This window comes from Mus musculus, chromosome 14 (assembly GCF_000001635.26).
Source record: "Mus musculus strain C57BL/6J chromosome 14, GRCm38.p6 C57BL/6J".
NCBI lineage: Eukaryota > Metazoa > Chordata > Mammalia > Rodentia > Muridae > Mus > Mus musculus.
Window position 1 is genome coordinate 26,493,264 of NC_000080.6, and position 15,514 is coordinate 26,508,777.

Here is a 15,514-nt window from a genome sequence, read left to right on the forward strand (position 1 = left end):
CCTCACAGCAGCTCACAACTGTCTGTAACGCTAGCTCCAGGGGTTCTGGTACTCTTACACGGACATACCTACAGTCAAAGCATCAATGCACATGAAATAAAAATTAAAAAAAAAAAATAGTACTTTCCACCAGCCTGAAATCTGAGTTTGATTCCCAGAACAGACAAAAAGGTGGAAAAGAACCAACTCCACATACAGATCATGGCAGGCATGTACTCACACACACATGTACTATAAATCATGGCAGGCATGTACTCACACACACATGTACTATAAATAAAAAGCCTAAATATTCAATAAAATAATTACAAACTAAATTCAAGAACACATTTCAAAGGTCATATACCAAGACCAAATGGAGTTTATTTCTCGGATGACAGGATGGGTCAACACACACAAATCAATATTAATCTAGCTCATGATCTCAAAATTTAAAAAACAAAAATCACATAACAATAGATCCTCAAAAGGCCTTTGACAAAGTTCAACATCCCTTTACGGTAAAAGCCGCAGTACTAGGAGTACTATATCTCAACATAATAAACGCTCCCATCTTAACCACGTAACCAACACTGTTACAGGAGAAAAGTGAGAGCATTTGCTTGAAATGAAAATTAGATAAGAGTACTCACTCTCTCTATACCTGTTAAAACAGCTCTTAAAGTCTTCAAGAGCTAAGAAAAGAAGGCAAACTATCCCTGTTTGCAGATATTATGACCTTAAACTTAAGTATCTCCAGACTCCATCAGAAAACTCGAAGATCTTAAACAATTTCAGCAAAGTAACATGATATAAAATTAGCACAAAGGCCAGCCACTTTTCTATGTACTTGTAACAAACTTGCTGAGAAAGAAATCAGAGGGAAAAATCCACACAACATCTTCCCACTGAATAAAGTACCTAAGGATAAGCCTAGCCACAGAAGTAAAAGAACTGCAGTAAAAACTGCGAAACACTGTAAGAGGCCAGAGAGAAGCCTCCATGGTTAAGAATGCAACCCACTCTTGCAGAGGACCCAAGTTAGGTTCCCAGAGCTAACAGGCAGTTCACAACCTCCTCTAACTCCAGCGCCGGGGAATGCAATATCCTCTTCTGGTCTCTCAGAACACTACACAGAGGCACAAATCCACACATAAGCAGATATATGTATGTTAAAAACACTAAAGAAATTGAAGAAGAAAATGGAATATGGAAAGATTTCTCAAACTCAGATTCATAAAAAAATACTGGCTTCATTAATGAACATAATCTATATGCCAGTGTAATCAAAACCAAAATTTTAATGGTATTCTAAATAGAACTTGAAAACAAAAAATTTCTGAAGCTCACATTTAAGTACAAATGTTCCTGAACAGACAAAACAATCCTATGAAGAAAGCAATGCTGCACTTATCCCAATACTTGACCTCAATTATATTACAAAGACCCAATAACAAAAATAGCACCACACTAGAAAAAGATAGTCACATGGACTAACGGAACAGAAGAGAGGAGCCAGAAATAAGCCCAAGCATCTACAGCCAACTACATTTTAACAAAGGTGTCAAAGAAAGCTTTGGAGAAAAGACAGTCTCTTCAGCACTTGGTGCTGGGATAACTGGATCTCCATCTATACAAGAATACAACTAGATACCTGTCCTCTCACCTTTATACCTTTAAGACCTTACCTCAATGACTCTAATATAGTAACTAAAACTTTAAACACTTTAAAATAAAGGGTTTGCTGTTTATCGTTTCTTTTCAGAGAGCCCATTATCAATTCTTGCTGTTACTTGAACTATTAGAGGCCTTTCATTCCTAGCCTGTGCCTACAATTTAAAGTGTTTCTATTTGTTTTCCTCTGCAGCTTAGATACACAACCAAGAAATAAACAGACAGCCGGAGAGATTGTTCAGCAGTTAAGAACACTGGTTGCTTACAGAAGACTCAAGTTCTGTTCCCATCACTCACACAGCAGCTCACAACTGTCTACAACTTCAAATCTTAGGGAGCTAATGCCCTCTTCTGGACTTGGGAGGTACTGTACACACATGGTGCACTTTACATACATGCAGGCAAAATACTTACACACATAAACAAATAAAAAATTAAAGAGATGAATGAACAATAAGAATATAGTATATATACACAGTGGCATATTACTCAACCATAAAAAGGAATAAAACTCTGACATAAGTAATTTAAAAAGACAGAACTGGGACATCATCATAGTAAACAAAGTAAGCTACATCAGAAAGATGAGCATTGCATGTTTTCTTTCATAGAGTACACACACACATTGTGCTGGTTAATTCCCTGTCAACCTGACTAGATTTAGAATCATCTATGAGACATATCTCCAGGTATTGTCTGGGAAAGTGTTCCCAGGGAGGTTTAAATGGAAGAAGACCCACTCTGAAAGGGGGCAATCATCTCACTAGTGGTGCTGGACTGAAAAGAAAAAGAAACAGAAATAAAAGGAACACCAGGATTCACCTCTTTGCTTCCTGACTGAGTGGTAGTGTGTGTGGAAAACATCCAACTAAAAAAGGGAGACTATACAGGGAGAAAGGCACCGGTAATGGGAATCACCCTGGAAACAAACTTCTGGGAATGCCTATGAGGGAGTTTTATATTGTGTAGAAAGACTGTCCCTAAGTGTGGGTATACTATTCCATGGGCTGGGGTCTCAGATCAGACAAGAAGAAACCAAGTTGAGCACCAGAGTTCATTTCTCTCTGCTTGCTGAGTATGGATACTGTGTGAATAACTGCTTCGTGCCCCCACCATGCTCTCTCCTCAATGATAGACTATACTCTCAGTCTGTGAATACAAATAAACCCTTCCTTTCTTAAGTCTCTCTGTTGGGTATGGCATTACAGCAACAAGAAAAGTAAGCAGTATACTAAAGAGGTAGCGTGAACAAGGAGGATAAATACAACATGCTTCCTCTTACATATAATGTACCTGTAATGCATGTGTAAAGCATGTGTAATGCATGTGTAAACCATGTATAATACATGTGTAAAGCATGTGTAATGCACGTGTAAAGCATGTGCAATGCACGTGTAAAGCAGAGAGGGACTATGGGTAGGGAAGGGATAAATATGAGCGAAGGAAATTATATGTATACAGTGTCATATTTAAAAAAAAAAAAAAAAGAATAGCAGCTTTCCCTGGAAGATCAGGAACAATATAAGGACACCTAGTTCTACCACTATTTTATTACTCAACATTATACTGAAACTTAAGCCATTGGCAAAAAAGACAACAAAACTGAAAAGGGAAAGATAAAATACATCCATTCAGAGATGACATAAACCACACAGAATACACCAAACATCATTCAAGCTAATAAATTGAACAAAATTTCAGCATATAAAGTTGGCACAGAAAGAGCAATTGCATTTCTCAATTACAGACCTTTTGTTGGTTTGGAGATGGAGCTAGATCCGTGTTACCCAAGGCAAATGCTCTACCATTCAGCTGCACCCTAGCCCAGCAGCTATGTTTCTACATGCTAGCAATGGGCACCCCAAAATAGAAACTAAGAAAGAGCTTCCGTTGAAAAGAATGTAAAAGAATAAAATACCTATGAATAAATTTTGCCAACGAGGTAAAAGACTTGTATACTAAGGACTATGCAATATCATTAAAAGATTAAGACACTAATAGTTACCACCTACAGGCCCATGATTTGCAGATATTTGACGTGCATCACTTCCGATTCTCATAATAAGACTATCAAGAAGATATTAACATCTCTATTCTACAGATTAAAACACTAAGACTCAGGCATATTAAACAGATTATATCACTATTGCTGACTTGACACTGTAATTCCAAAATAAAAACACAATGCTTGCCTACTTTCTTTCTTAAACTAAGCATTCTCTGATATTCAATTCAAAACTTCTCGTAGAATCTCATAAGATTATTAAATTTTCTTGAAGCAACTTAGAAATTCAATTATTTTGATCACAAATTCACTGTTAGGTCAAATCCTTTTAGTTTACAATACTTACTAAGCACCCAACTATACAGAAAAATCACATATTTAGGTACACTATAAATAAATCAAGAGGGTATGAATCAAATAGCTAAGTTCTACAAGACTGATGTAAAATGCAGGTTGGCGTAATTGTTTCTACGTCACACTTATGTATGAGGGTGGTGACTGGACCAGGAGGAGGAGGAGCAGCAGCAGCAGGAGGAGCAGGATCAGAAGCAGGAGGAACAGGTACATTTATATACAGTTAGGACCCAGCCCTAAAGAATAACAAAAACCACAAGGACAAGGGCAGAAATCCAGGATGGAGTGCAAAGGGGGACCTCGGCATTGGACAAGGAAGTTAAGATTTATTATGACAGAAGATACAAATAAAAGATTTGATTAAAATATTGGTCTAGGGCCCTGTATTCAAAAGTGATTGTAGGCTGCCTGTGTCCTGGACATTGATACTGCAGGGGAAGATACTGAAAGCCTTTCCCGGCGTGTGGAAGGTCTGATTCTATCCTTGTCAATCCCTGGCGCTTTGGAATACATCTTCCTTCCCAGAATTTCTTAGTCTCCTGGCTAAAACCAGGCTCACTGAGTATCCTGTACCAGAGCTAGGCAGCTTCCTCAGAGGCAGAGAGGTAGGCAGGGCTTCACATTACGGGGTTTTATTCTGTCCTAGTTTTGCAAGTATCCCGTCAACCCTGGTCACATCCTCCTGTGCTGCTCCAGAAGCCTGTGAGGTAGAAAGCTACCTGACCCCGCCGCCTCCTTGCTCTCCAGGTATTTTGCAGACACCAGATGGACAGAGAGTGGACAGCAAGACCACCACGCAAAGTGAAACTGGAGACACTACCCACTCAGAGCACCAGGAAACAGATTTTACTCGGCCTAATAACTGGCTCAGGCATGGGAGACTCCTGCATACAAAGTTTTGACACCAATACTGGAGGGGACTATGTCCTGTTCTTGGGTCCATCTGCTGGTGCCTGGAATGATGATCGTGATAAGAGATTTTTTAGTGCATTTGTTTCTAACTTCTCTGCTACTTTCCCAACAACCTCACAGATTTTTTTTTTTTAAATGGTTTAGGAAAACTATTCTAATCTCTCTGATGACATAGCAGCAGTCAGAGTCACCAGAAGTGGGGAGGTCATGATTGCTCACTTTGCCACCAATAATTTAGTCCTTTCTTAGAAAACATACACTTAAGAGTTTATATACATTTCTTTTTCTAAATAAATTGTAATCTTTAAAGAATTCCTCTGTTGCCGGGTGTGGTGGCGCACACCTTTAATCCCAGCACTCGGGAGGCAGAGGCAGGTGGATTTCTGAGTTCGAGGCCAACCTGGTCTACAAAGTGAGTTCCAGGACAGCCAGGGCTATACAGAGAAATCCTGTCTCGAAAAACCAAAAAAAAAAAAAAAAAATCTTGGCAAATTACTATTTGGGCTAAAAAAATATAAATTCCTTACATGATTCAAGGGCAAAGGCTCCTGATTTTCTGCTACCACATGATTTGGACATTCAGATAAAGACATCCCTCATGGCACCCACTTCTCAGAATAAGTAATACTCCAGTCAGCAATCACTGGCTGGCTTACATTCTTGAGCTGAAAGTCAGTAACAGTATTATGTTCATTTTCTACCTGCACTTACAGCCTAGGCACACGTCCTAAACATTTCCCCTAGTAAAATTTTGAGACCCAAGTTGGAGAAGTTGTGCAATTTTCTCTTAACTATTTCCACTCATTTGTTTGTTTTGAGATAGGTCTCACTACAGAACCTGTGGTTGACCTTAAACATACAGAGATTTACCTGTTTCTGCCTCCTGAATGTTCAAATAAAATGTACTCACCTCCATGAAAATTTTTTTGATTTCTGGTCCAGTAGGCTGGATCAGCATGTTAAAGGTACTTGCCCTCAAGCCTGAAACCAGAGTTTGCTCCCTGGGACACACACAGTAGGGAAAAAAGCCGCCATATGAGCTATGTACAGGTACATGTACACACACACACACACACACACACACACATAAACTCAAAGAATAAATTGATTTCATTCACTTCCATGAGAAGCAACACCATTTATTCCCAGAATTCAGCTATATCGAGTTTTATATGCAGAGAGTAAAGGCAAACAAGGAATTCATTACTCATCAATGACAAAATAATTCACAATCATCACAGTCACTATGTGCTTAGACGAGCTATTCTGCATGCATTTTTCTCACAGAAGGCACTTGTTACATTATCTTCACAGAACAAATAAGTAATTGAGAATTGAAACAGATTAAGTAACTTGCTAAAAGTGTTCCCAAACTAGTCATGAGGAGAAAGGTGCATTTTAAACATTATGTTTTATTGTTTGTTTTTGAGACAAAATTGTACACATGCAAGCTGTCACCCAGCTTGTTATGTAGGCAAGGATGGCCTTTAAAACCTGATTGTCCTGCCTTCTGCTCCCCAGAGATGGGATTGCAGGTGTGAGATTTTAAACTGTTTTAACTTCAACATTCTGCTCTATGATCACTGTTTGTCTGGAAATGTGATTGCTGCTTCTGTTTCTCTCAAGCCTCTATGAAATAGGAATGATGTTGTATCACACATGAGTAAGAGAAGGCTGACAATCTGGCCAGGAGGCAGAGCTACAGTAGTAATGGTGAAAATAAACCCAACAGACCTGCTGCAACACCATCTCAAAAGGCAGGCTTAAAAATGTCTTTCAAAAATTCACACACTAGCTCATACCAGCTACCTGACACACAGGCATAATTAATTTAGGTTTTTCAATTTCTATGTCCACAAGCATAGTATCTGCTTATACCAGATCTATGCTAGCTCCTTTATATACATTACCTCATCTAAACTCATGCATATCACGATTAAGCAGAATCGTATTTGAGCAAAGATAGTAGTTCAATGGTATGCCCAAATACTATACAAAAAAGTAAGACCATCAAACAAAACCTCTTCACAACTACTAAAAATTCCTTAAAGAGTAAAATCAGTCCTGCCCTGAACCTTATTAAAATGCATACTGAGTTCATTTCCCAGCCCATACCCCAGTCCCTTGCCAGGTGGTGGCAGCAGAGGCAGGTGGATCTCTGAGTTCGAGGCCAGCCTGGTCTACAGAGCAAGTTCCAGGACAGCCAGGACTACACAGAGAAGCCCTGTCTCTAGATAAATAAATACTGAATAAGCATTAAACAAATACTTTAAATATTTAACTGATTCATATAGTAATATAATACTTAGAGCCTAGACTTCTATTGTTTACCTGACACTTTCCTGAGCGTTTCTGGTCATGAATTCAGCCAGCAACAACTAATTAGAGAATATGTGACTATCATAAACCAGTCACACAATGGAACTGTACATAGCATCAAAGAAAAATGAAATTTGCAGGAAAACTAATGGAACTGGAAAATATTATACTGAGTGAGGTAAGCCATACCCAGAAAGACAAACACTGGGTGTTCTCTCTCATACCTGAACCTTGGACTAGTTGTGTTTAAGTTGCAGTGACTGTCAGTTGAGGCTAGGAAGTAAGAAAGCAGACATTGAGCAGGGGGAGTTAGTTGAAGGGAGGAGGAAGAGTAAATATATTTATATGAAAATAGAGATGAGAGTACTAGGGAAGAACAAAGGTTTTAAAGAAGAAAGAGGGAATAGAGAGTTAGAAGAAATGTGGGATTGGGGGAGAGAATCAATCAAACCAAGAATGCATGAAAACTCTCATAGGAACCTACTACTTCCTAGACATAAAAAAGGAAAAACAGAAGTACTCCACATGGTGGGCAAGCCTGCTCCCAGATGTTAGAGGTTTTCACACCAAAATTCCAATGCTAAATGTGGGATACACTCCTGTGATTGATTGGCCAGGTCACTTTCAGGCTCCCAAAATACTACCGACTCTTGGATAGCCACCACCATAATGCTAGAACATATACACCTATAGATTTTTCCTGCTTCTATACTGAGCTGCCTAGCAAGATAAGTTCTGAGGGTAACCAACTGCTTTCTGATTAGGTCTGAAGCAACTCTACTGAAGAGAATACATGTCTGACACCACAGAACTGGTCAAAAGCCTATGGAAGAAATTCAATAAGTTGAAAACAGCCAGAAACTGGAAACAACCTAGATGTTCCTTAACCAAAGAATGGATAAAGAAAATGTGGTACATTTATACAATGGAATACTACTCAGCTATTAAAAACAAGGACAGGAAAATGGATGGAACTAGAAAATATCATCCTGTGTGAGGTAACCCAGACCCCTAAAGACATATGTGGTATATACTTACATATAAGTAGATATTGCCCATAAAGTACAGAATAACCATGCTACAATCCACAGACCCAAAGAAGCTAAGTAACAAAGAGGATGCAAGGGAGGACGTTTGACTCTCATTCAGAAGAGGAAATAAAATAGATATTGGACATGGATGGGGAGAGGGATCTGGCTGGAAGAAGGAATGGGGAGGGGAGCAAGAGTGGACAGGGATGGGAGGGACAGGAAACAACACACAGAAATTGGTGGGGGAAAGCATCTCTGGGACAAGCCAGAGACCTTGGACAGGAAAGGTTCTGGGAGTCTATGGGGATGACCCTGGCTGAGATTCCTAGCAGCTGTGGATTCGAAGTGGCCACCTCCTGTAGCTTCCGGTAGAAAGAGGGAGACACCAACCCACCCAAAAAACCTTCAACCCAAAACCTGTCCTGCCTACAAGATGTGCGGGATAAAGACAGAGCAGAGAAGAGAGGCTGACCAACTAATGACTGGATCAACTTAAGACCTACCCCAAGAGAGAGAGCCAACCCCTGACACTACTACTGACACTCTGCTTTGCTTGCAGACAGGAGCCTAGCATAACTGTCTCCTGAGAGGCGTCATGCAGCAGCTGATGGAAACAGATGCAGAGACCCACAGCCAAACAATAGGCTTAGCTCAAGGAGCCTTGTGGAAAAGTGGGATTGAGGGAACCGGAAGAGTCAAGGACTCTACAAGACAACCTACACAATAAACTAACCTGGACCCATAGGGGCTCAGAGTCTAAAACATCAACCAAAGAGCATGCATGGGCTGGACCTCTAGGCCCTCTACACATATAGAACAGATGTGCAGCTTGGTCTTCATGTGGGTCCCCTAACAATTGGAATGGTACTCTGACTCTTTTGCCTGCCTTTGGATCCCTTATCGGGACTGCCTTGCCTGGCCTTATTGGGAGAGGATGTGCTTACTCCTGCTGAGACTGATGTACCAAGGAGGGTTAGTACCCATGGGGGAGCCTCCTCTTCTCTAAAGCGGGGTGTGTGTGTGTGTGTGTGTGTGTGTGTGTGTGTGTGTGTAAGGGTCGGACTAGGAGGAGAGGAGGGAGGGGGCTGCAATCAGGATATAAAGTGAATAAATAAATGAAATAAAATACATACACATGAAGAAAACCTAAAAATATGACAATAAAAAGTTAGCAACAGTAAGCTTGTCACCCATCACCTTTCACACAAAAACGGCATTCAGAAGTAAAGCGACTTCCTTCAAAAATAAAATCACTGCCTTTTAAAACGTAAGAGTTTTCACAGGAACTTCCCTGCCAGCTGAGTCCTCTGGAGCAAGCCAAGCTGCCCTAAGCAGCCTGCTATCCCAGAGGTTCCTCATTCTACCCCCACTCCCACCCCTTCTTTACACCCACCTTCATCAGACCCGTGGATCCTAAACAATATAGACAGGAGTCTATCATGGCTATCCTCTGAGAGGTTCCACCCACTAGCTCACTCAGACAGATACAAATACCCAAATAGTGGGTGGAAGTTGGGGACTCTTATGGAAATACAGGAGGAAGGATTTCAGGCCCGAAGAAAATAGGAACTCGACAGGAAGACTACCAATCAACTAACCTGGACCCTTGTGAACCACCAACCAAAGAACATACACAGGCTGGACCTAGGCCTCCCCACACACATATAGCAGATGTGCAGCTTGGTCTTCATGTGGGTCCTAAACAACTGGAGTGGGGGCTACCCCAAAAGCTGTCACATGTACATGGGACATGGTCTACTAGCTGGGCTGCCTTATCTGGCCTCAATACAGTGCCTAGCCTTACAGAGACTTAATTGGGGGAGGTGAGGTACTGGCCCTGAGGAAAAGGAGAGGGGGAAGGAGGAAGGACTGTGGGAAGGAATGACCAGGAGGGGAGCAGTTGTAAAGTGAGCAGGAAGTAAAGTGAATAAGTAAAAAGTGAAAAATTAATAAACAAATAAATACATAAATAAGAGTTTTCACTGCAACTTTTTTTTTATCTCTTTTAAGATTACAGAACTAAGTTCTGAATAGAAAAGCTTTTGCAACCAGCCAGTTCTATTTGGAACTTTTTTAATCTAGGAGTAATTTAAACCAAGAATGTTGATATACCTATGGTCTCTAGGATCCCTACCCTTGAAGAAATGTTACAAAAACGAAAAGGTATAGTATTAATCTTTTAACAACAGCACTGGAAATTTGTTTTTTATCATAATAAAAACAGAATTTAAAGTAACAAACTGATGAGATCTCTGCGAGAGCGAGTGCAGATGAGCAAGAGGTCCAACCCTGAGACAACTCCAAGTGTAAATAAAGGTCAGAAAGCTGAAGATCATTAAGAACCCGGGAAAATAATCCATCCCCAACGGCCTTGGAAGCAGGGAAGCGATGCGCTCAGTTGCTCAGGAGAAACATTACCTACATGATTCAAGATTTCCTGGAAGAAAAAATCTGGTGACAGGGAGAGAGTTTGGGGACAGGCTGTGAGATCGTGGACCCTCATTCAGTTGGCAAGCATACGTAGAGTGATGTCATCGTCGGCTTGCTTGGGAAGGCAGAGCATGTGCTAGTGGAGAATGCTGCAAGCAGTAGCACGCCATTTCTCTTACCTACATGCACAGCTGCTGAGGATTCAGCTGTGGATAGAAACATTGGGAAATAGTGCTGCGTGTACCAAACAGTGTACAGGTGGTTTTTTTTTGGGGGGGGGGTGTCCCATTCCTTAAGTAATAAACATAACAGCTATATTTATAGGACAAAAAGAAAAGAAACTAGGAAAATAATACACAAGTATGAGAAATACCTTGAGAGAAGGTTATCGCCTGGAAGCTGTGTGAGGGGTGCTTCTCAGGAATATGGGGTGACTGAGGGTCAGAGTGGATAAGGTAAGAAACAGAAATAGCCACTGGGAACAGAAATATAGACACTACAAACAATCTCAGTCAGAACAACCACTGAAAGGGACAAACTGAAATTACAAGTACAGTATTGGAGAATAAAAGCCAAATGACTCAAGAGAATAATTCAAAAGAAAATAGAGAAGAGTGAAAGCCCGCATATGAAGACAAATCTTTTAATGGGCTTTGTTTTATAGGGAAGCAAAGAAATAAACAAAACATAGAAGGAAAAGTGACATCAAGAGCCTTTTTTAGAGGTGATATTCCTGTCATACTGCCCAGAGGAGACTCAAATTTCTAGGCTCAAGCACTCCTCTCACCTCAGAGCCCCAAGCAGCTAGACCTCCAGGCATGCACTACTACGCACAACTGTGAAGTGGTTATGTACCAAGAGAAAGCACACTCGCCGCTTTCTATAGTTAAGAGAGACAGACCCTCCACAGAGCAGAGGCACCTACCTGCCCTGTCTTCAAGGAGTACAGGTCTCCATCCCATAATAAAGCCATCTAAGGGGTGAATGAGTGAGAGTATGTCAGGGTGGGGAGGACTGAGCAGCCTGCGCAACCGTGGATTAGAAACAACACAGCAAGTAGGGCTGGCAAGGAAGAAGTTTGGAGGGATACTAGAAAAATGGAAGACAGAGGAGACAGGAACCAAGACTAGAAAGGTAAGGAGTCACCAAGCCTTTCCTCCAGAATTGTCAAACAAAGTATAATCTTTGGATACACACGATAGGGAACTCATCACTATAAATGTAGGCAGGGAAGTACTGAAATCAAACTGGTACTTCATTCAGGAAAGTAACTGATTGAGCGGTGCTACACTAAAGCCTTCCAGAAGGCTTATGCTCAGCTATATTCTAAAGTAAATAATGTTTTGAACTTAGACAATGTTAGAAGCAGTAGGAAGGGCTTAATGATAGATTCTATGGACTCAGTATTGAGGCACAAGTTTCTAGCTTTGGCTACGTGGGCAGCCCAAGGCTCCGTGTTTGGAAATGCTGGAGTGGGTATGGCTAGTGAGTGACTCTTGAGTTTTGAACATTTCACTTTTAGATTCTCTGTAGCACGTGCAGTGAGTAAATATAAGCAGAAAAAAATAGAAAATGTGACCATGAGCTGGGCATGGCGTCCACACATGGGATCTCAGACACTAGGAAAACTAAGGCTTGAAGACTGCTGGCCTGGACAACTTACCAAGACCTTGTCCAAAAATGCATCTTTAAAAGAGGCTAAGAATACAGCTCCATGATAGAGCACTTGCCTCCTAGGCATGAGGTCCCAGACTCAAGCCCCAGTGGTACAAATATGCAAAGGAAGGGGAAGGGATGGGGAACTGAGGAAAGTAAGATACACAAGAACAAAAAGCACAAGTCTTAACTGATCAATAGTGCTACCTGAACTAGATGCTGGAGAGGAGGCTCGGTGGTTAAAAGCACAAACTACGCTTGCAGAGGACCCAAATGATTCCCAACACATATCACACCACTCACAGCCAACCACCAATAACTGCATCTCCTGAGGATCCACTGGCCTCTGGGGTACCTGAAGTCATGTCCACACAGACATATACACATAATTTAAAATAATAAAAAATAATTATATGAAGTAATACTGATATAACTGAAAAAAACAAACTCCTTAAGGAGAAGCCAGGAAGGAAAATGTTTGAAATAATTTCTGATAGAATAGTTCAAAGTATACAAGGGGGAAAAGAAATCAGGAAAAACAATACCTACAAAGGTCAGAAAAAAAGTCAAGAGCTACCTACTACTTATAGAATACATATAGAAGTCATGCTGACCCAAATAAACTGCCAAAAAGCAGAAGAAATCTAGCAAAGCCACAGCACATTACAACCCTGAATCTCTAATTCCAAAAGCCGAAGGTACAGGAGTATTTCTTCTTGGGGTCCTAAAGAAATCAAGCCAATCAGAATGAAAAAGACTAATGGGATGAAATAAATATATTACTACCTATACAAAGATCAGTTACCATTCTAGTAGAAGACAGTGCACCATAAAGAAAAGTATTACTGTATTCAATTGGTTATACGCTATTTTGGTTTCTGGGTTTAATTTTCTTTTTTGGAGACAGAGTCTCAGTATGTAGCCCATGCTGCCTCTAGATCCTCTTCAGTCTCCTCCCCTGAGTACTAGAACTTCAGCTGTCTACCAGCACATCTGACTTTACTCTTAATAAACAAAAACTAGCCGGGCGGTGGTGGCGCACGCCTTTAATCCCAGCACTCGGGAGGCAGAGGCAGGCGGATTTCTGAGTTCGAGGCCAGCCTGGTCTACAAAGTGAGTTCCAGGGCAGCCAGGACTACACAGAGAAACCCTGTCTCGAAAAAACAAACAAACAAAAAAAACCAAAAACAAACAAACAAACAAAAAAAAACAAGAACAAAAACTACTACAAAGCATAATGAAATGAACAGGAAGATGCTTTCCTTATCATCCCCGATTTCTTTTTTTGTTTGTTTTTTTTTTTGTTTTTTTGTTTTTGGGGGTTTTTTTTTGGTTTTTCAAGACAGGGTTTCTCTGTGTAGCCCTGGCTGTCCTGGAACTCACTTTGTTGACCAGGGTGGCCTCGAACTTAGAAATCCGCCTGCCTCTGCCTCCCAAGTGCTGGGATTAAAGGTGTGAGCCACCACGCCCAGCTCACCCCCAATTTCTTGACTGCCTCATCTCTGATTTCATGTAAACCTATCAACAATATAAAAGCCACACCTCCCTATATAAACACAGAAACATACTTACGTATGGGTAAGGTACAAAACTGTGGTTGTAATTATGCAAAACATGATTAATACAAATAATATCAGAAATTAGAACAATTCTTTGATGTTAGAAGGAAAATAAATTTTCATTACTCGCTTTGAAAAGCTCCTTTACCACTTTTTTGGTAGATAATTTGTCATTTATTCTCCTTCTGTACTAAAACCAGTTGAGAATGAGGCAAAGATGTTTGTTTGGTCCACCCATAAAAAGAACTACACAGGAACATTTTAAAAGCTCAGAAGTGTATTTTAAAATGAGTCCACAGAGCAAGTAGACGAGGAAGGACAGGACGGAATTTTTCCTTTGAGAGGCATGGGGTGGAGTCCCGAGGTGTGAGTCACTGAGGGACAACCAGCTTCAGGATTTAGCCAAAGCTAAAGAGCAGGATGCAGACTACAGCGCAAACATACAGCTCTCTCAGCAACAAAGAAACAGTCATGCTAGGCTAGCAGCTCCTGAGAAAGAGTCAAAAGAAAGACCTGACCAGACCTACCATAGCACCTGGGAACATTTAAAGCTCTTTGTTTTTGGTTTATCTCTCTTTTTAAATTTACCACTAAATTTTTAAATTATATTCAAAAATTAAAATAAAAGTTATCTTGGGCTCACTAATTCCAAAAACAAGCTGGTGTCACTTTCACAACCTTTCTAGCAGTAGGTATGGAACTGGTTCCCTATGACAACCAATTTGTGCTTTGTTACATATGAATTTCCCCCCTTTTTACACTGCTGATGACAGGATCCAGAGCTCTACAACACGTGAAGCACATCACATGCTTTATCACTGAACCTCAGAGCTCCAGTTTTTATTAGCTTGCTTGCACGCTTGCTTGATTATTTTAGGTTTTTGAGACAGGGTCTTAACTGTGATCAAAGCTGGCTCCACTCGCTTTGTAGCCTGGGTCATCCTTAAGCTCTGTCCTCTTCCTCAGGATTCCATACGCTGCCCCGTCTGCCTTAAACATCTATCTTGAATCAACCAACAACTTTCTTCTCTGGGTGACATAAACCACCGGGGTAGGCTTTGAGAGTTTACAACTGTGCCCCATTTCTGGTCTGCTCTCCGCTTCCAGCATGCGGATAGAAATATGACCTCCCCCTTGCTGGTCCCACTACCACACCTGCTGCCTGCTGCCTGCTGCCAGCAGCCACACTGCCCCCAAGATATGGGCTCTCCCTCTGGAACCATAAGCCAAAATAAACTTTCTTCCCAAAGTTACCTTGGTAGTGGTGCTTCATCACTGTAACAAAAAGTAACTATAGGACAATCCGAGAAACAAAAACAAACAAGCAAAATTTTCTTGTTTCTTGGTCATTTGTAGAAATGATGACCCCTGAAACAACATTCACTTCAGATACCCTGCACAATAAGGGGAAACTTCTAAAGGTATTAATAATAATAATAATAAACTAAAAAAATTTATTGAAATATGAAACTAATTTATTTCAGTAGCCTTCATTTAGGGTTATAAAATGAACTTCAACATGTTAACTAATTCTAAGAGTAATTAATATGTTGATTTGTTTCTTACTAAAAGCTGGATACAGTCATTTCTGGGAT

The 15,514-nt window shown here is 40.7% G+C and overlaps 1 protein-coding gene and 1 non-coding gene across 21 annotated transcripts in view; one reads left to right on the plus strand and one right to left on the minus strand.

The window, feature by feature from the left end:
* Window positions 1-15,514, minus strand: part of Slmap (sarcolemma associated protein) — a 121,457-nt gene that overhangs the window by 80,096 nt on the left and 25,847 nt on the right. The window lies entirely within an intron of this gene.
* On the plus strand, window positions 4,392-4,522 carry Gm24031. Its single transcript, XR_003951254.1, has one exon. It is a non-coding gene; the product is annotated as a small nucleolar RNA SNORA71 (small nucleolar RNA).